Here is a 21,228-nt window from a genome sequence, read left to right as displayed (position 1 = left end):
TTGGACTTGCTATTTGATGCTACCTATATAAAGTAATAATTCAAGTATTTAATCATTTAAACTGCTTATGCTACAATTCAACAGCAGCAACAAGTTCTGTATATGTTTGTTCAGGATGTCTACAGTAGTTGCCTTCTTTTTGTACCATCACTCAACTAACTGCTTGATAACCACTGCAGAAGTATTATGCAGTGATTGAAAAAAATTCAACCCTCACTGATCAACCGGACATTCCATTTAGAATCCATTTAGCTGCATGCGAGACTGAATATTCACGCAGGTTCATTCTACGCTTTTAGGACAAAAAAAAAAAAAAAAAAGGAAGAAAAGCATTTAAAGAAGTTCAACATGGATGTCTCTGTGTCAGGAGCTTTCAATCAGGAATGAAAGCTACAGCAATTCATCCAGAATATTTAGATTTCCTATAAAGAGTGTGAGTGAAGCCACAGAGCTACTATAAGTGCACATATAAAAATCAAAATATGCATTCAGTGTTTCAGATTTCATTTAAATTCTAAACTTGTCCATGCTGTCCCACTTAATCCATAAATAAACCCATATATAAAACTAGAATAAAGCTGCAGAAAAACAACAAGTTAATGAAAGTGAGAACGGATAAACATTGAAAAAAAGAAAACATTTATTCTTAAATATGTTTGCATATTAGATTTTTTTTTTGACAAAATCAAACTATCCCTATAAAACAGATTAGTGATATAGCATGGAATAAATCAAATAAACAGTTCTATACCTCTAGTATTTTACATGTAATTATGCAGTATTTTGATACACTGACAATGTCAGTGTTGTCTGTGCTAACTAGGCATTTTTCTTTACCACAGGTAAGGATACAACTTACAACTACAGAATGTCCATTCAAATACACAGTTACAATCTCTACTTTTGTAGTGACAAATATGGCTCCAAATAATAATAATAATAATAATAATAATAATAAACAGTAATGAAACTTACACAATTACAAAATTAAACTTTCAAACACAAAAGTAAGTTCTGTCTTGACTGGTTTTCTAATGTAACAAGAATTATACACAATCATGTACATTCACATAAATAAATGTGTGATTTGTGCAGGCAAGAATAAAAAGATAGTAATTGGCATTAAAATTAAGCAAACAGACTTGCTATTTGAAGTCAAATCGAGCTGAATGTGTGCTGTTGTCAGGTGTTTATAGGAAGACTGTGGGGATGTGGCACTGCCAGACTTCTGAAGACTCCTGCACCACCTCCTCCAGATCCAGCCTTGAGTGAGTCTCTTTGACCTCTGACCTGCGATGGTGCTTGCTGGGAATCTGACTCGGAATCGTGTCCCAACACCACTTCTACTTCCTGTGCTTTGCTGTAAACAAATTAAGAAAAGTTAACAAAAGAGAACATTTATGCTGATATTATTCATGGATAAAATGTTGGCACTTGAAAAAGTAAAAAACAATCGAAGAAAAAAAAAGTAATATTTCAGTATTTCTCTTGACTTCACTTCATTATCAATGATTTTAATATATGAGAGCTGGGTAGTAACGGATTACATGTAATCTGGATTACGTAATCAGATTCCAAATCTCAACTTGTAATTAGATTAAACTACTTTTTAAAAATACTTGTAATCAGACTACAGGTACTTTTTTATGGATTACATGATTACATATTATTTACACAATATGGTAATAAGTCATTCACAATTCACTGATTCTCTTTTTCCTAATAAACCAATAAACCTAATAAATCAGCAACAAGATAATGAAAAATAGCGGGGAAAGCAGCCTTTAATCACTGGATGCACAGGCATGATTTTTTTTTTTTTTTTTTTTTTACGTCACTGTTCAGTGTAAACTCTGCATACCACTGATTAATTTGCTGTCCATGGAAATCTTTGACCTAGCAAAGTTTTTGCTGTGAATTTCATGTTCTTTAATATAGTTTTGTAATGTAAATGAACTTTTAATTATGAGGGGCAGAATCAGAGTCAACAAATAACATTTAACATATAATTCATAATATTTAAAGCAGGAATATGTTGTTGGGCACATAATTAATTCTGCTGCGACTTGGAAACAACCCCTTTTGTATTCTGACAGATTATTTCTAAATTATAGGATTGAAAAAATATTGTGTAATGATGAATATTGTATCAATGAATATTGAATATTGTCCCATTGATATGAACAGTGCAGATATGTCTCTATGAATAAAAGTGAAGTGTAAATAAAAATCAAGAATATAGGCTGAACAGAACCATGATAATATGTTCTTAACATTTCTCACTCTCATCTTTTATTAACATCAAAAGGCAAGTGGGTGTGTGATACTTGAATAAATATGTCAAATTGTGATTATTAGCTTACAGAAATTAAGTTTAAATGAATGAATGTAAGCATGTAGAATACTCTTTTCAAATAAAAATAATCTAGAATCAGTGAACGTACTGACAGAAATTTGCAGGGTTCGGGACAGTTTGGTTGGAGACTATGGCATGCCTTAAAATTTTAAAATACATTACATACTTTTGTATTACATACTAAATTTGTTGATGTTTAATTTGTTGATGTTTCTCTGAGGCTTCTTTATTATGTTAGCTTGAGAAAGCCATATTTAAACATTATAATTTTATCATGAGAGTAATTGATTCCACCTAGAGCTTCACCAAACTCAGCACAGACCTTCAGACTTATCTGACTCACGTTGGTTTTCTTCTTATTTCTTTTCTAATTGGTCGAACTTATTCTTTCCCATAAAAATTCATTGACTTGCGTTATCTGAGCAATGTAGGCTGTAATACTTTATTTTGTCTACTAGAGGGTAAAATATATAGAGTGAGAATCATGCCAAAACCTCACACACACACAAAACGTGTTTTACTCACACCCGACTATTCACAAACGAACTCAGTGTGGTTTGCAAATACAAAACATCACTCACAAACTAATGCATTTTGTTCTGCAAATAAAAAAACGTAGCTATCAAACAAATACAGTATGCTTTACATATACAAAGAAATGTATTTCTTCAATGACAAAAATATCCTCTAAGTACAAAACAAAATCCTTCAAGTACAAAAAAAAATCCTTCAATTTAAAAAAAAAAAAGCTTCAAGTACAAATCGAAATCCTTCAAGTACAAAACAAATTTCTACAAGTACGAAAAACTGTCACGTGACTTTTTTCGCGTTGCTTATCCACACGCAAATGCCTTCAGATCCACACACATGCTAGTAAACTGTCATGTAACTGTCATATTAGCGACTTGCTTGGCGCCGCCACCGACATGAAAACAGAAGACAAGAAGAAACGTTAGCGCGAGGGACGATTTGAACACGATGAGTGGGCAACAGGTGAGTTTGCAGTCATTGCTGGTGAAAAATCAGCCTGAAGGGGTTGTTATTCGCTATAACAACCGCCTCGCTATACATGATCCCACTTATTACATTGCTACCTACAAAATAAATAAATAATTTGACACAAAATATTGATTTAAAAATGAGTTTATTGATTTTAAAAACGATTCTATTGCTTCCGCTAAAGAAAATAGTCTGTTCCGCGTCCATAGCAACGGTCTGTTTTTCATGACAAGGGTGTGTTTGGACCTCCAAATCAACCCTGGTCTTCTCCTGCTAGTGTCTAATAGAATATAGAGGCTTCATTCCATGTCAAATCAGTCAGAATACAGGTAAGTGGTTGCAGCAACATCTCAGATGAAGAGTTTTTCTATATTATGTTTGGGTCCCAAAACTAAGGCCTGTAATAATATTCATATTTTTGTCAGTCCTTGAGATTGTCATTCTTATAGCATCAAAAACACTATCAGAGAACCATGTTTGGGCATTAATATCTTAAAGTGTTATTCATAGCCTCACCAGACTTTCCAGGATGGAAGACAAAAATGTTCTTAGTCTAACTGAACCAAAGTTTGTACTGCATGCCTATTGATATTATACAAGGCCCTAGAGTTGGGTAAATGGCTAAACCCCTGATACTGAGGGTATTATAAACTCATTTTCTGCATCCATATGATATCAATCATTACATTTTCTTTAAGCGCAATCTTGTATTAATCGTGTGTCAATATTTGAGGTCTTTATCACTAATGGTCATGAAGATATTAAAGGGGGGGTGAAATGCTATTTCATGCATACTGAGTTTTTTTACACTGTTAAAGAGTTGGATTCCCATGCTAAACATGGACAAAGTTTCCAAAATTGTTCCAAAAATACCTCTTCCGGTTTGTCACAAGTTTCGGAAAGTTTTTTTCGAGTATGGGTCTGTGTGACGTTAGATGGAGCGGAATTTCCTTATATGGGTGCTAAGGGCACTTTTCCTGGAAGAGTGCGCGCTCCCGTGGAGCAGAGACGAGATATTCACTGATCAGAGCGAGAGACCTAAATGTCACAAAAGAAGTGTGTTTTTGGTTGCCAGGGCAAGACAACCCTGCACAGTTGTGCAAGTGTTTTTGTTTGTTCCCTGCATTTCGAAGATGCTTGTTTTACAAACAAGGCCCAGTTTGACGCCGGATTTGCACATCGTTTATTTCTTAAGGGTAATGCAGTCCCAACGGAAAAGGGTCACGATCGTGTGTTGGAACCGCAGGCGGTGAGTAAAACTGCTTCAAATATCTCTGTGTTGTTAACTTAGCTATCGGCGCGTAAGCACATCAAGTAAACAACATTCGATGTTGTTATCAAACTGCACTTTCCACATCTACAGCTTAAAAAAAAAAGAAGAAAAAAAAAAAAAGGCGACATGAAGTGGAACTTAGTCATTATCCAAAACCGCTAAGTAAATATATACAGTTTCAATACATACCAAATAGAGACGTCATTGCTGATGCTGCTCTTTTTAAATTTCAGCCTCTGGATCTGATTCAGGATCATAAATATACGGCTGTCTGTAAATATAAATCTGACTGTTAGCCATGGTTTGTTTTGGATGTTTTTTTCCTCACGGTAATGTCACAGACGCTCTCAACGCAAAAGCCTAGTCGCACTCGTGATTCTTTAACTCCGCCCACACATCATGCCTCCAGGCGCTCGTGTTTTTCCAGGAAAAATCGGTACAGACTATCTTTCTCTTATGAATATAATAAAACTAAAGACTTTTTGGAGTTATGAAGGATGCAGTACTAATCTATAGGTACTCAAGATTAACAGGATATTGAGTGAAAACGAGCATTTCACCCCCCCCCCCCTTTAAGAATAAAGCAAAGTGTAGTTTTTAGTCATTATATTGGTCATGTTCAGTTACACCAGTATTTTTGACCTCATACATTTTTCCTCTTTTCCCCTCTCTCTTGGAACTGCTTGCACAAACAATGTTAGAGAGAATCCACACACGGCTCCAGCATATTGTCTGTCAGCAACCCTTGACCTGGATTACCTTGAATTTGTGTTTTCAGGAGGCTGTTCTTTTTAGTGCTGCCTCTAACCAGGTTCTCATCCCAAAAGGCATTTTAGATGCACTCACAGAGCTGCACAAGTTGGTTAAGAAAGAGAAAACCAGGTCCCCATAGTAAAAAAAAAAAAGATAAAGATATTGTATTTTTTTTTTTTGGTTGTTCCAACCCCCCAGATGTTTTAAGATTGTATTTCACACTACAATAAAAAAATAATACAATGTACATGTGTTTGGTTTGAACATTCATTACGACATTAAGGGAGCTGAAAGTCTTAAAGTCCGCTGCTAGCACTGCTTGAGGAAAGCTATTCTTCCTGCTGCCGCTGGCAGTCCTAACAGCGGGTATGTCCGCTGGTCTGATTTTATTAAACAGAGAAAAATCAAACATTAGACCACCTCACTGATTCAGAAATATTTAGTTGTGTAACTGTAACATCTTACAAACCAGTTATTAGCAGGGGTATTGTTCTGTAAATAAGTGTTCTTTTTGTATTTGTGCTACAATTGCATTGAATCAGGTCCTTTGCTGAGTATGTTTTATAAGCCTAGTAAGTGATGGACATACTGCACAGTAAGTAGGTAGATGTCTGAGCCATGTGATTGGGAGTGTCCCAGGGGATTTATGGCTGCCCTTAGTGCTGCTCTTAGTGCTTTCATTTGTTCATCACTCAGTACATCGCCCATTTCAGGAACAGTGACACATCAGGCAGGCCACTGTCCTCCCAGTCCAAATGTGGTAGGTACAATCCCTGAAAAGACATGTTAAGTGTTTATTTAGGGCAGTGGTTCTCAAAATTTTTTACATCAAGGACCCAGACCACATTTGATAACATTTTGTAACAGACTCCAGAAATACACAATATTAATTCTGAGACTGAATAACATTACTTTCTTTGTCAATGTATGTTCAAAATAATGTCAATTATTATGTCAATTATAATGTCAATATAATGTCAGGCATTTTTTGTGAAATTAAAAAAAATATTTGTGGAAAAATAGTATATTTCTAGAAAAAGTCAGAATTAAAAAGTTGTGTGTATTTATACCCCCCACCCCCCCCCACCCCCCCTTGAACCTCCCTCAAGGACCACTGCCAAACCCATTGCCAAGTTTAGTATTAAAACTGATTGAATATACTTCAATTCAAATAAAATCTTCGCACATACTTCATGTGTATAGTTCTTTTTTGCAAGGGTTAAACAAGCAGGTTATGCCCTAATTTTCAGCTTTAAAAAAATGCAGCACCCATGTATGCTGACAGCCTGCTGGTATGATATGGATGCAGAAAATGAGTTTATAATACCCTCAGTATCAGGGGTTTAGCCATTTACCCAAATCTAGGGCCTTGTAGAATCTCAATAGGCATGCAGTACAAACTTTGGTTCAGTTATACTAAGAACATGTTTGTCTTCCATCCTGCAAAGTTTGGTGAAGCTATGAATAACACTTTAAGATATTAATGCCCAAACATGGTTCTCTGATAGTGTTTTTGATGCTATAAGAATGACAATCTCAAAGGACTGACAAAAATATGAATATTATTACAGGCCTTAGTTTTGGGACCCAAACATAATATAGAAAAACTCTTCATCTGAGATGTTGCTGCAACCGCTTTCCTGGATTCTGACTGATTTGACATGGAATGAAGCCTCTATATTCTATTAGACACTAGCAGGAGAAGACCAGGGTTGATTTGGAGGTCCAAACACACCCTTGTCATGAAAAACAGACCGTTGCTATGGACGCGGAACAGACTATTTTCTTTAGCGGAAGCAATAGAATTGTTTTTCTAATCAATAAACTCCTTTTTAAATATTTTTTTTGTGCAATGTAATAAGTGGGATCATGTATAGCGAGGCGGTTGTTATAGCGAATAACAACCCCTTCAGGCTGATTTTTCACCAGCAATGACTGCAAACTCACCTGTTGGCCGCTCATCGTGTTCAAATCGTCCCTCGCGCTAACGTTTCTTCAATCACCTTTATTTATATAGTGCTTTAAACAAAATACATTGCGTCAAAGCACTGAACAACATTCATTTGGAAAACAGTGTCTCAATAATTTTTTAAAATGATAGTTAAAGGCAGTTCATCATTGAATTCAGTTATGTCATCTCTGTTCAGTTTAAATAGTGTCTGTGCATTTATTTGCAATCAAGTCAATGATATCGCTGTAGATGAAGTGACCCCAACTAAGCAAGCCAGAGGCGACAGCGGCAAGGAACCGAAACTCCATCGGTGACAGAATGGAGAAAAAAACCTTGGGAGAAACCAGGCTCAGTTGGGGGGCCAGTTCTCCTCTGACCAGACGAAACCAGTAGTTCAATTCCAGGCTGCAGCAAAGTCAGATTGTGCAGAAGAATCATCTGTTTCCTGTGGTCTTGTCCTGGTGCTCCTCTGAGACAAATTCTTTACAGGGGATCTGTATCTGGGGCTCTAGTTGTCCTGGTCTCCACTGTCTTTCAGGGCAGTAGAGGTCCTTTCTAGGTGCATTCCATTAGTTTTTCAAATTGGTGTGTTTCACCGGGCTGCGAGGAAATATAGAGCTGAGTATCATCAGCATAACAGTGAAAGCTAACACCATGTTTCCTGATGATATCTCCCAAGGGTAACATATAAAGCGTGAAGAGTAGCGGCCCTAGAACTGAGCCTTGAGGTACTCCATACTGCACTTGTGATCGATATGATACATCTTCATTCACTGCTACGAACTGATGGCGGTCATATAAGTACGATTTAAACCATGCTAATGCACTTCCACTGATGCCAACAAAGTGTTCAAGTCTATGCAAAAGAATGTTGTGGTCAATTGTGTCAAACGCAGCACTAAGATCCAATAAAACTAATAGAGAGATACACCCACGATCAGATGATAAGAGCAGATCATTTGTAACTCTAAAGAGAGCAGTCTCAGTACTATGATACGGTCTAAATCCTGACTGGAAATCCTCACATATACCATTTTTCTCTAAGAAGGAATATAATTGTGAGGATACCACCTTTTCTAGTATCTTGGACAGAAAAGGTAGATTCGAGATTGGTCTATAATTAACAAGTTCTCTGGGGTCAAGTTGTGGTTTTTTGATGAGAGGCTTAATAACAGCCAGTTTGAAGGTTTTGGGGACATATCCTAATGACAATGAGGAATTAATAATAGTCAGAAGAGGACCTATGACTTCTGGAAGCACCTCTTTCTCCTTCTCTTCTGTTTTCATGTCGGTGGTGGCGCAAAGCAAGTTGCTAACAGCGCCACCTACTGTTGTGGAGAATTTACATGACAGTTTACTAGCATGTGTGTGGATCTGAAGGCATTTGCGTGTGGATAAGCAAGGCGAAAAATTAGTGCCAAAAGTCACGTGACAGTTTTTCGCACTTGTAGAAATTTGTTTTGTACTTGAAGGATTTCGTTTTTTTACTTGAAGCATTTTTTTTTTTAATTGAAGGATTTTTTTTTGTACTTGAAAGATTTTAGCTTGTACTTGGAGGATATTTTTTGTCATTGAAGAAATATGTTTCTTTGTATATGTAAAACAGTACGTATTTGTTTGATAGCTACGTTTTTAATTTGCAGAACAAAATGCATTAGTTTGTGAGTGATGTTTTACGGTATATTTGCAAACCACACTGAGTTTGTTTGTGAATCGTTGGGTGTGAGTAAAACACGTTGTGTGTGTGTGTGTGTGAGGTTTTGGCATGATTCTCACTCCATGAAAATATAATAAGAAATGTTTTTAGTCTAGACTCCTCTATCTCTGTTTACATCAGTTTAAATTACAAATAAACGCGTGAATTACATTTGTACTGCCATGAATAGGCCACAACTGTGTACAAGAACAAGCTTCACACTTTAAGCTGTACAACTACTTAAAGCTTTCTTTTAAGAAATTGTTTATACACTGTTTTATGCACTTAATTATATGCATCCGGGTGGAATCATTAGCTCATTTTAGAGGTGTTAATAAATCACATTCAATTAATGTGAAGAGCTAATGTCAGGGATCTCATTCCTGCTCCTGTCGGTTTTAGTCTGCAAAATTCGTTTTCTTTCATAAAGTGTAGACAACAACTTATGCTTCTTCTGAACTATTGCTATACTGCTCAGAATAATCAGGTTTTTTCCCCATGAGATGTCTTTAAAAACTTGCATAGTTTATACAATTTAGGTGAAGACATATACAATATTTCCAGTTCGGTTTGGACTAATGTTGTACTATCCAGTTGATTCTTTTTTTCTTGTGCTTCATTTTTTAAATGCAAACCATAACTATATTACAATTAAAAGTGATATATATATATATATATATATATATATATATATATATATATATATATATATATATATATATATATATATAATGTTATTTTGAAATCATATGTCAAATATAATGTTGTTATTTTGAACTTTCTATTCATTAAAGAATCCTGAAAAAATATATGGAATTCTTTTGTATAAATAACCATCAAAGCATGTAAAATATTTGTAAATGATACCTTCTGCTGCTTTAACTTGAATAATACACTGCATTAATTTCTACTGTAAATCAGCCATTGCAAAAAATCCTCTATTTTAGAGGACACAACTGAAGTAAAAAAGCAATTTTACGTTAAGGAAAAAAAAAATGTGTTACAACGTGTCTCCACGCGTAAACAACGCGTTATGTTATGAACACAATCATTACTCGCACTTCCACCGGTCGCCATAGGAACTTGTTAACAACACATAAGCACATGTAGGATCGTGTTACATATTATTTTATGCAAATGATCAATAATTTAGTTCAGGCTCATTGATTGTTTGTGGAAGACATTAAAAAAATAAACGAACCTTAAACAAAGTTTGGTCTGTTTAAAGAATTTACATATTTAGCTGACTAGGCCTAAATTATAAGAATTTATTAATTTTAATTAAGATTCAGTCATATTTCTCTTTAGTCCTTGAAAATAAAAGATCATACTTATATTTTATTCACTTTTATTAATTATAGTTATTTGTTTGATATTATGCATTTATTTTTATGCATATGTTTTTAGGGATGGCTTACTTTATGGGTTACTTTGGTCTGGTACAGATTTGACAAACACAAACAACAGAGAGTAGAATGAGGTTATTAGAGATTAAGGGTGTCTATGACATATATGTAGTAAGTAATTAATATGTTAAACATTCAATATAAAATGATTGGAGTGGATTGAGCGTTCAGCTGTGCAGATGTGCAAGTTTGTCGAGTGAATATCTCACACGGACATCACTAGAAAGTTTGTAGTTCGGTCGGATATGTCAAAAGAAAGCAAGCAAAACAGTGTACAGGTTAAAGTTATTTGACGATGAGGAGAGAGAGAGAGAGAGAGAGAGAGAGAGCATGCACTTCTGTTGCATGATCTTGGTTGCTGTTTGCTCCATTAGTGCATGCATTTGGATTAAAACTAATGTGTGAATATAAAACAAACAATAATTCACTATAGCATTCACTATAAACAACATTTATTTGAAACAACAAGCATACACGATTACAACAAAAGTGAGACTAGCAGACTGTGTGAAATACTCTAGACTGGAAGAGTCTTCTGCACCAGTACAAACGTGTGTGCGCTGCACATGTTTAGCTTGCTCTAAAATGATGGTTTTTATTCATATGCGAGTGTCTGCGTACAGTGCGTGTGATGCAAATTACATCACCAAAATGGCGTACTCGTATAATGTACTGTATAAGTAGTGGTTCCCTGCATTACAGCATTGAGCTGCTGCAATGGGTCATCTCGAAAGGGCCATTAAAATGAACAGTGAAAGTAACAAAAGCTTAAACAATACATTTTAACAGATATAAAATGCCGTAGCCACCAGATCCAGTATGTATCCAGATCAGAGGGTCACCGTAGCCACCAGATCCAGTACGTATCCAGACCAGATGATGGATCAGCACCTAGAAAGGACCTCTACATCCCTGAAAGACAGCGGAGACCAGGACAACTAGAGCCCCAGATACAGATCCCCTGTAAAGACCTTGTCTCAGAGGACCACCAGGACAAGACCACAGGAAACAGATGATTCTTCTGCAAAATCTGACTTTGCTGCAGCCTGGAATTGAACTACTGGTTTCTTCTGGTCAGAGGAGAACTGGCCCCCCAACTAAGCCTGGTTTCTCCCAAGGTTTTTTTCTCCATTCTGTCACCGATGGAGTTTCGGTTCCTTGCCGCTGTCGCCTCTGGCTTGCTTAGTTGGGGTCACTTCATCTACAGCGATATCGTTGACTTGATTGCAAATTATTGCACAGATACTATTTAACTGAACAGAGATGACATCACTGAATTCAATGATGAACTGCCTTAACTATCATTTTGCATTATTGACACACTATTTTCCTAATTAATGCTGTTCAGTACATTTGACGCAATGTATTTTGTTTAGAGCACTATATAAATAAAGGTGACTTGACTGTAATTAAGTGTGGAATTAACTGAAGGAAATATCTGTTTGCTAACTGAGGCTAACTAACATGATTGTTCTTCTTCTTTTATTAGTATTTTGTCTCTGTACCCAATATTTGTAAAAATACAGAATACTTAATAAAATTTGCTCCTGTTCACGCTCGCCTTCTCTGGAAGATTCGGTGAGTGATTCAGATTTCTCTTGGCACAGCGATTTAGAAGACTTACAGGTTGCTCACGTGACATCTATGTCATCAAGCTCAGTTTGGATCTTTGAAGTACGCCCGACCCCCAGGAAGTGCGTGCTTCTGATTGACTTCACTTGTCTCCGTTGAATCCAATAGGGTCACTGTGTCCATTTCTTTTTTATTATTATTATTATATTCAAAAATAGGACATACAGTAGGAAAACAACATCTTCTGTACATCAATAAAGTCTATGGACAGATTACAAATAAGCCAAGGAGGTCAAGGGGTTATCAAAAACAAAGTATAATTAAAAAAATAAATAAATAAACAAATATCTTGTAAAGCTTACAGAGGTCATATGATCTAACAGCTTTTCTGTTTGTATACTCAGATATTGAGAGAACATAGTGCTTAATATTAGCAACAAGTTCCAGAAAGCTTGATTTCTCTTTAAGAATTTTGACTTGTGCAAATAAAATTTGGTTAAAATAATTAAGTTAAATTTATCACATAATACTCTGAACATAAACTTTTGTCATGTCGAGTAAAACCAAACAAAACATTTTCCCATGGCAATGCAAATTGAGGGTAAATATGGAGAACAATAAATTGAGACATTTTGCTCCAAAGATTTTTGGGATGTGGGCAAGACCAAAATAAATGCACCAGTGTTTCGTTTAGCTCTTCACAGAAAGTACAGCTGATATCCAAGTCTTTTTCATTTTTTTCAGGTAATAGTTAGTGGGGTAAAACCTGTGGAGCATTTTGAATGAGATCTCTTTGACTTTGTTGGTTAAAAAAAAACTTGTCAAAAAAAGCCAAACTTTTCCCCAACAAATGTCTCCAACAAATGAGGACCAATAAGATACAGCAGTGGGTGTATTCCTAATATCCTGTTGAAAAAGTTGACGAATTGTTTATTCTTGCTTTTAGGTTGCAGTGAAAAACAGATATTCCCAACAGTTGTTTCCTTCACATCCACCAGTTTAGGGGAATCAACAAGCCCATTAACACCTTTAAAAAGTGAGAAGATAGCTGAAGGTCGATATCGCATCGAAGACGATAGAAAAGTCCTTTGTTGAAATAGGGATACCAAAGTGATAAATAAATTCAGTGTAGTTATAAAGTTGCCACAATGATTGAATAATTGATTTACAAGCAAAATATTATTGTCATACCACTTTTGAAAGAAAAGGGTTTTGTTTTTGTACAAAATATATCCATTGTTCCAAATATAAAATCTGTGAGGAGTGAAATTGTACTTGTAAATTAGAGACCAAGCCAGTAGCATTTGTTTATGAAACGAAGAAAGTTTAACAGGAATTGGAAGTGCATACCAACAAGAACTGGAGCCCGCCAACTGAAGAAAAGACATAATGAGCATTAAATTCCACAGATTGGTTGGGCACTCTAAATACCGCTTAATCCAATGAATCTTGAAAGTGTAATTTAAAGTAGAAAAGTCTAGAAAACTAAGGCCACCTTTACTGTACTCATTCATTAAAACCAGAGATGTATAAAGTACTAGAGACCCATACTTGAGTAAAAGTACAAGTGCTCTATCAAAAAAGTGACTTGAGTAGAAGTAGAAGTGCTCTTTAAGCACCACACTTAAGTAGAAGTACTAAAGTATTCAACATTTTTTGTACTTAAGTATTGCAAGTAGTCTATTTTAAAATTTACTACTCAAGTACTGAAAGTAAAAGTAGAAGTATTGTGTTATGTAGCTATTAAAGAAAGTAGTCAAAAGTTTGAACATATTGTTTTTACTATTTCAAATGATTAACCTAAAGGACAATCACAGTTCCTTTGACTGTAACTTCTTGTAAACAAAAAAACAGTTACTAGGGTTAGTTAGCCCAATTTGCAAAATGATGTCATTAATAACTCACCCTCATGTTGTTTCAAACCGGTTAGACATCAGAGGTCATTTAGAATTTTTTGAAGCATCGAAAATACATTTTGGTCCAAAAATAGCAAAAACTACGACTTTATTCAGCATTGTCTTCTCTTCCTTGTCTGTTGTAAGACAGTTAAAAACAAAGCAGTTTGTGATATCTGGTTCGCGAACGAATCATTCGATGTAACCGGATCTTTTTGAAACAGTTCACCAAATCGAACTGAATCGTTTTAAACAGTTCGCGTCTCCAATACGCATTAATCCACAGATGAATTAAGATGTTAACTTGTTTAATGTGTCTGACACTCCCTCTGAGTTAAAACAAACCAATATCCCGGAGTAATTCATGTACTCAAACAGTTCACTGACTGAACTGCTGTGAAGAGAGAAATGAAGATGAACACCGAGCCGAGCCAGATAATGACTCGTTCACGAGTCAAGAACCGTTTCTGTCAGACGCGTCTGATTCGTGAACTGATGAGCTGATGATACTGCGCATGTGTGATTTAGCGTGAAGCAAACCGACACACAGAGCGTCTGGAACCGAACTGATTCTTTTGGTGATTGATTCTGAACTGATTCTGTGTTAATGTTATGAGCCCAGGTGCAGTCATCGCCAATGACGCCATTGCATCAAGCGCAAAAGAATCGGTGAACTGTTTTCTTCAACTGGTTTACTGAATCGAACTGTCAGAAAGAACTAACGTTACTGGTCATCCGAGATCCGATGCAACCGGTTCTTGACTCGTGAACGAGTCATTATCTGGCTCGGCTCGGTGTTCATCTCTCTCTTCACAGCAGTTCAGTCAGCACGCGCAGTCTTCTTAATCGCTTGTTTCGCTCAATGATGTGCCAGCTTCATCAAACATGCCATCTACAGTTCTGGCAGTGGTTTGTAATGGAATGATTCCTAACATTTTTATGATTGTAACGAGTAACGATGCAGCACATAAAAAAATATCGGAGTAAAAGTATTAAACTCAGCGAAAATATGTACCGAAGTAAAAGTGGAAGTAGGAGAAAAAAATAATACTCTAGTAAAGTACAGATACCGCCTTTTAGTACTTAAGTACAGTAGTGAAGTAGTTTTACTTCGTTACTATACATCTCTGATTAAAACAGACTTTTTCAGATAATGATTACAATTTTCCCATACAAAATCATAAAGGATTTTATCTATGGTTTTACACATGGGTTGATCTATGTATAAAGACAGAGCAGCGTATGTTACCTTTGATATCCCTTCTGCCTTTGAGAGTAAAATCCTGCCTTTCAAAGATAAATCACGTAATAGCCACAGGTTAAATTTGTTCATTTTTTCAACAATGTTAGTGAAGTTATTCTTGCCTCTTTGGGGTTCATTTTTATCAATCACAATACCCAAGTAATTAACAGAGCTTTTCACAGGAATATTAGCAGTTAACTCAACATCACAGTCTTTAAGAGACAGCAATTCACATTTTTTTAAGGTTTAAGTGGAGACCAGAGGCTTTACTGAAGGCTTCTATTATGTCAATAGCAAGAGGAACCTGGGAGCTGTCTTTTAAAAACAGAGTTGTACCATCTGCCAGCTGACTAATGATAACTGTTTTTCCAGCAATGGAAATGCCCTGCAAATTACTATTTTTAATATGCTCACACAAAAGTTGGGATGCAAGTAAAAAAAGATAGGGAGAAATAGGGCATCCCTGTCGAATTCCTCGTCTGATTTCGAATCTGGGTGAGGACCCATTTTTAAGCTTATTTGAGCCACTTGCATTGCTATACAAAGTTTGGATTGCATCACAAAATAAATGCCCAAAGCCAAACTTCTTAAGTGGAAGATAAAGAAAATTATGTTCAACTGTATCAAAAGCTTTTAAAAAAAGTCTAAGAAAAATAGGAAGCTGTCATCTGAAATTAAATATGAATAGTCAATTAAATCTAAGACTAACCTTATATTGTTGGAGATATGCCTCTTAGGCATAAAACCTGATTGCGTTCCATCAATTATAGAATCTAATACTTTAATTCTTCTAGCAAATAATAAGGCCAAAATTTTGTAAACATTGTTTAATAGGTTAACTGGACGCCAATTATCAATATAAAGCAAATCTTTGCATGGTTTAGGGAGTAAACTGTGACTTCTGCCAGGGATAACGGAAGGTCACAAAAATCCCTTTCGGAGTTGTCCAGCTTAGGAGTATTATGTAGAGAGTTAAGAAATATCGAAGAATTATAGTCAACATATTCTGAGGTATTTAGCTTTTTATAAAATGAGGAACAATTTTGTTCCCCTTCTTCTAACCACTGTTCCAAGACCTTATAAAAGCTCCTTCTGCCTTCTTTTTATATAGATTATCCAGGCTCTCTTGTAAATTAAGCATTTCTATTTTTTCTTCCTCTGTTAAGGTGTCTGGTGAAATTTGAGACATTAGAGATACCTGTGATAACTCTCTGTTCTTCCAATTTTCTAATTTTAGCAAGTGTGAACGAAACGAGAACGAAATGAGAAAAGAACAAAACTTCATCTGGTAATTTAACTCTCCATATGTCATTTAAATCATATCTGTCCATAAAAAGCTTAAAATGTTAATTTCTATTATTTTCATGTGTAGGTGGCCATCTGTCTATCTCAGAATTTAGAGTAACATTAAAGTCTCCTTCAAGTAAAATGTGAGAGTTTGGGAATTTCTTTAGCCAATACTTGAGTCTATTTTCTATATTAGCAAATAACTGGACGTTTTCTAAACTAGAATTGTACCCGTAAATGTTGAATATGATTAAGACAATCTTGTTATAATCAACCACTTGGCAGATAAAATGCCCTTTTGTATCTCTATCTGTGTGTAATATGTCTCCACTATATCTATGCCTCAATGTTAAGACTCCAGCTGATCTTTCTGAAAAGTGAGAAAACCATAACTCGTTCCCCCACTGAGATCTCCAAAAATTAGAGTTTGAGTGAGATTCCTGACAAAACGAAAAATCTGTGTTCAGCTGTTTAACAAATAAAAATAACGCTTTACGTTTAGTTATATTTCTTAACCCCCTGGCGTTTAAAGAAACAATAGACAATAAAATTTTCAAGAAAATAAAAGGCTTATATTACTATGTCTTAATTACAATGGAACAATTAACAAAGTTATACTGAGCCCCTATTGCACTTTAAAATGAAAAAATATATATTAAATGGTGGAAATTTAAGACCATATTTTTTGCGTCCCAGAAAAAAGAAAGGAGACCATATATATCAAAAAATAAGTCTTCTAAATTGTTGGTCAGTAAGCTACATCCCACATAAACGATCTTCAATAATTAAAAAGGATCAGGCTTCAGAAAAAAAAACAAAAAACAAACAAAAAAAAAAACAAGAGCCTGGAAACCCACTTAGGATTGTGTCAAAAAATATAATATTTTACCCCCAAAAAATGAGGATCTAAGAGATCATCTCATGTAGCCTACATTGTTCCGGGGATTTCAGGTCAATGTCAGTTCAGATCTTCAAATGATTTCCTTCCCATTGACAAAAGCCCGTGCTCCAACGAAGTAGGCAGATTTACCTTCACTGCGCACCTTATTCACCAAAGGCCACAACTTCATCCTAGCTTTCTTGACAGGTTGCGGGAGATCTTCAACAAAACGGAGTTTGTTATCATGCATGACAGGGTGATTTTTTGCCGCTTTCCATACAGCATCTCTGTAGGATCTCTGGGAGAATCTGAAGATGATCTCTCTCGGCCGAGAGCTGGCTGGAGTTAGTTTCCCAATGCGATGGGCAACGTCGATCGCTGGCGTCAATTTGTCATCTGACAGAATATTCCGGCAAAGCTCTGTAACCTTTTCCTTCACATTTTCTGAAGTATTTTCGGCCACTCCATAGACCTTCAAGTTCCACCTTCTTGAATAAGTCTCCAGTTCACACACTTTTTTTTTACTCTTTAAGGAAGCCATCAATATTCTTAACTCTTTGCAATGCTTCTTTAACTTCACTACATACAAAGTCCACCATTTTCTTTAGACCTTCAATTTTCATTGCGTTTCCATAAATTTTCTTGGAGTTTTCACTCACCAGAATTTTTATGGAGTCAGCCTGCTCCTTAATAAGCTGGGAAAGAGTAGAAATGAAATTTTGAACAGTGAAATTTTGCATTATAAAGAGCCTTTTTTGCCACTGGGGAATCACATGGAGTCACAGGTAGCAGGGGAAAGTTTTCCTCCGACATGGATACCTCTATTGATGGCATGGTGCTAGCATAATCGTCATAATTGTCACAACGTCACAAATGTCATAATTCTGCGTTGAAGTAGGCGGGAACGAGAAGAGCCACTCACATCAGTATCCCACCACTCCTGGCTGCGTCTCTGCACCCACACGTTTCTCTGTACCGACATTGCTAACACTGCTCCACAAAACACCATGGCCAAAAACCTTGCTCTCCTCCTTCTTTTTAATTTTCTTCTTAAAACGAGAAGATTGTAATTGTGCTGGCTCCATTTGGAAAATAACTTTAATATTGCAAAAAGAGCTCCGCTGTTGACTACACTGTTGTTGACATCCATGTTTAACATTAGCTACTTCCGCAAACAACGAGTGACGTTGTTCACTGTTGATTACTCTTCTGCGCATGCGGGTCACTTCTGGGTCATTTCACATTCGCACAGGAGATCACAAAAGGTCGCATTTAATTGGAAATGTGAACGGACTTGCAAAAAAAAAAAATCTAAGACATATAAACTAATCTAACACATAAACGCACGCACTCACACATTCACACAAGTTGCAGGAAGATCGAAAGTTAGGGAAAGATGAGTTTAAGAGAATGGAAATATGGAATCCCAAGTTTACAGTAATACGTTAAATTGCATAGACATGAACAACCATCAATCACGTAATTAGAAGAGGACGACGTTACAAAACTTAACTCAGAACACGAAACTCTCAAACGGAAAAGAAAAGAAATAAATTTTGATGAGACAAGGTTGTGTTCCTTCTCATCGTGGCTAAGTAGCAGCAGGCGTGCAGGCTGAAGCACGCAGAACCACGCTCAAAGAACAATGATGATTAAACAGCATGGCTAGAAGCTAAAAGCTAAAGCTAGGTAGCAAAGCTACAAGCTAAAAGCTAAGAGCAGGCATGACTAATAGCAGAGACTAAAAACCAGAGACTAAAAGCAGACTAAAAGCATGACTGACAGCATGAGCAAGGCTAGAACTAAAAGCAGAGATTTTACGATGTCCTCAGTTTTTAAACTGGCCTGTTGGCCACACCTCAAATGTTGTCTTGACCAATCAGATTTTGTCTTGGCTCGGGGGGTATCATAAATCATATGTTTATCTTACCAAGCATGTGGTCCGTATTTTCCTGCTCTGGCAGGGTCTAATTTTGGACATGATTCCTAAAACACCAATACGATACATGGGACAAATAAATTATTGTCAGGGCTAATTCAATCAAGACGATTCGATCACACACATACCAAACACAATTATGCATCATTAAGCTATGCCATAGATATATAAAAAAAAACATACACAATAAGTGATTATAGCATGATAGTCAAATGTGTGGGTTACACATAAATGAATATTGAGTGAAGCGATGGACTGATTCATTTATAAGTCTTTTTGAGTTCATTCTGGTCCATATATATGTACAAAAGAAGTTTCTTTGCCATTCTCTGGCAAAGGGATGTTCTGTGAAGACAGAGGTTTGAATTGAAATTGTAAATAATTGTTCCAGTGGTGTTAATGATGAAAGCTGTTGTGTGAACAAGTTGGTTGGTCATCTTGCTTGGTTCTTGTGGCACTAGAACTGATTTATGACTTCCTGAGGAATTCGGCTCTCGTGTTTCAAACATTGCTTTGATAGACTCAAATTATAGACTAATCTTCCCAGCTCTCTCTCTCTCTCTCTCTCTCTCTCTCTCTCTCTCTATATATATATATATATATTTACACATAATAATAGCAAAGGTCTGCAGTATTGTTAACTAGTGATATGATGAAAGTGTTTTTTTTTTTTTTTTTCTGGAGATGTGTCAGTTTCTTCTCTCACAGGAACAGTCTAATTACCAAACTCGGGGTATGAAGACGCACCAGCTCCTCCTCACTCTCTTTGATACATACAACCTCTAGACTGTCAGCAACCCCCAACTTACCATATATAAATGTCTAATTTCTATAGAATCAAAGCATATGCTCAATGAGGCCCCCAGTTCCACAGATCCAGGATATCAGCCAGGCGAGTGGCCCCCCCAATGCTGAGCAACCACTGATGGTGCCATTGACACACCATCTGAATGTACAGTGCTGTGGAAATGTCTTTGTCCATTTCTGGTGCTGCTACAGCATTTCATTGGAACTACAGTAATTTTGAACTTTGATCATGTAAATTAAAAACTTCAGTTTTTTATGATTTTAACTATTCTGTGGTAGACTTATTTCTATATACCGGATCATTTTCTTACTGCATGACCTAACTGTGCATGTCCGAATCTAGCAAAGTCTACCAAATATTTTCACTTTTGATTCATTTGCCCATACAACATTGTTCCAGGGGTCGAATTCACACACCAACACCCACACACACACACCCACACACACAAACTGCTTCTAAACGAACTCTGGTATGGTTGAATAGATGAACTAATGAATCGATGACCTTTTTTTTTAACAGTTTCTGGTTCACTTGCAAGAAGGGCAATGTGAAAGCGAACCGCAAAAAATTTGGACCAAAAGCAAGTGAACTAGCGGACTTTCCTGGTGTGAATACACTACTCCATTGAAGCATTTTACATACATATAGCAAAAGCAACCCAGGAAGATAGTGGAATATTCTACAATGGCCAAGTCAATATCCTAAACAAGATTGAGCATGCGTTTCACTTGATAAAGACAAAACTAAAGGCAGAAAGACCTACAAACAAACTCCAACTGAATTCAGCTCCAGTAAAGGCCTGACAAAGCATCACAAAGGAGAAAACCCAGTCCCTGGTGACCGTACCAGAGTTAGTTTGGAAGCGGACCGAGACTACCTCTCTTCAGCTGAGGAAGGAGCTTCTCATTGTTTAACGTCAGACTGTTTCTGCCTGAAGCCAGTCTGATCCCAGTGTTCATATTTTAAGAAGAGGTTGGACAGTGCTGGGGTAACATGCCTGAACCCTTAAATAGTGTCAAAGAACAGATAAAATTAGCTTTTTTACAAAAAAAAAATGGCTTTTACAAAACATCAGAATTTTATTATTATTTTTTAAACAAAAATACACCAGTTTATGCATCACACTTCTTTTTGCCTTTAAGCAAAGAAGAAGAAGAAGAAGAAGAAGAA

The sequence above is a fragment of the Carassius auratus genome, chromosome 16 (assembly GCF_003368295.1).
Source record: "Carassius auratus strain Wakin chromosome 16, ASM336829v1, whole genome shotgun sequence".
In the NCBI taxonomy this organism is placed as follows: Eukaryota; Metazoa; Chordata; class Actinopteri; order Cypriniformes; family Cyprinidae; genus Carassius; species Carassius auratus.
Note: the sequence above shows the minus strand (reverse complement) of the source record.